Below are 1,800 nucleotides of genomic sequence, written 5' to 3'. Positions count from 1 at the left end.
GTTCTGATTAAAAGTTAAGACACAGAGCGTCTTTTGTCTGTCTTTCTTCAAACATTACAGTAGACATATTATTTTGGTTTACAAACTGTATTGTTTTATCAGTTAGTCACGTTAGCACTCGGCTAACGTATCCACCATTATTGTTTTAAGTGTTCACATTTTAGCAGCTGAACTTTAGCTGTGGGCACGATTCGCTTGCATAAGTGTTTTTGTATTTTATGTCATTATTATAAGAACGGATTGGAGCAATATATTATTGTTTTACGTGAAGGTGCTTTGTCAATGGTAGCATTCGCTAACTTGCTCAAGGACTTCTCTCTCTGCCAATCACAACAGGCTTGGCCAGCTGACCAATCAGAGCAGAGGCTTATGGAAGGGAGGGGTTTGCTACGAACTTGCTTGGAACAAATGGTTTCAAAATCATTGGCAAATGAAATGTATATTCTGAGAAAATTACAATGTTTTCTGACCTTAGATGCATTTAAACCTGTTGTAGGGGACTCCAACACAATATTAGGACACTTTAAAATACCATATGACCTGGGGCCTGTACCATGATGGTAGATGAACAAATTCAGAGTTACAGGATTAGTGTTGAGTTGACAAAACCAAACCACTCCAATCCGGCTTTATTGGTACCATGATGCTGATCATCAACTTTCTTTGTCAACTCAGGCTTTGATCCTGAGTTTGTGGCGCACGTGCAAATGAATGGGTGATATCAGTAGCGAACAGCTGATCGCATGCCTTGCAACACAAAGCAAGTTTGATTCACTTCACGCGAGAGTCAGCGAGATTCAAATAAGATTAAAGAATATAAGGAAATTAACCACATTTACATTGAAGCACTTGTCCATAAAATAGGACAAATAAAATAAATTTTCTGGCTCTATTAGTGCAGTCATAAATGAAACTTCTGAAGTTAGTTTACTATAGTTGATAATATATAGTGATAGAGACTTGAACATGTAAGGTCACATGTAGCCATTTTTAAAGCGTTATCTATCGATTCTACCGCTTATTTATATTACTTATGATCTGTATATATATTCAATTTCATTTAAAATAAATACATGATATTTGTTAAACTAAAAGTGCTTGTGTGTAATGTATTAATAATATATTCATATTAATTATATAAATCATGTGTAAATTGTAATTATCATTAAAGCCAGATAATTTTGTTGTAATTTTAAGTACTTTATAGTGACCTTTAATTTGTAGGAAGAGAAACTGGGGGGTTACATTTTATTTATTTTTTTTGCGTCAGACGTGTCAATTTGCTCACATTTCATTGGTCCAATTTCAGTTTAAGATCTCTTACCCAGAACATAACCTGCCCTGGAGCAGGTTAGCTGTGCAGTGTAAGTTACTATGGCAATGAACGCCACTAAAAGCCAAGCCACTTTCATGGTACCCAAAACCCAGGATTGGTGCAAACTAAACTGAAATTTGCCTGGCTAGCTAGCTAATCCGGCTTCATGGTACAGGCCCCTGCTCTTTAAACCAAACACAAAAAAAATAAACAAAAGTGCATTTCCCCCCCCAAATGCAGGAATCATTTCAACAATACATGTCAAACAATGTATGTATAGCAAAAATATATCAAACAATGCATCTCTTAAATCCACATTGTCCTGCTATGACCAATCAGTCTACACTGTAACTACACTGTGATTCTGTGGCCTGTAGCACGAAGCGAGATGAACAAACTCAGAGTTGCAGAATAAGTTTTGAGTTGTCAAAAACCGATAAAGCCAACCTGGAAAAAAAAAAAAAACCAGTTTTTATAATAAATCT

Source organism: Sinocyclocheilus rhinocerous, unplaced genomic scaffold (assembly GCF_001515625.1).
Source record: "Sinocyclocheilus rhinocerous isolate Xijiao unplaced genomic scaffold, SAMN03320098_v1.1 scaffold2233, whole genome shotgun sequence".
Classification (NCBI taxonomy): Eukaryota; Metazoa; Chordata; class Actinopteri; order Cypriniformes; family Cyprinidae; genus Sinocyclocheilus; species Sinocyclocheilus rhinocerous.
The sequence above is the reverse complement of the archived record's forward strand: the minus strand, read 5'-3'. Positions refer to the sequence as shown.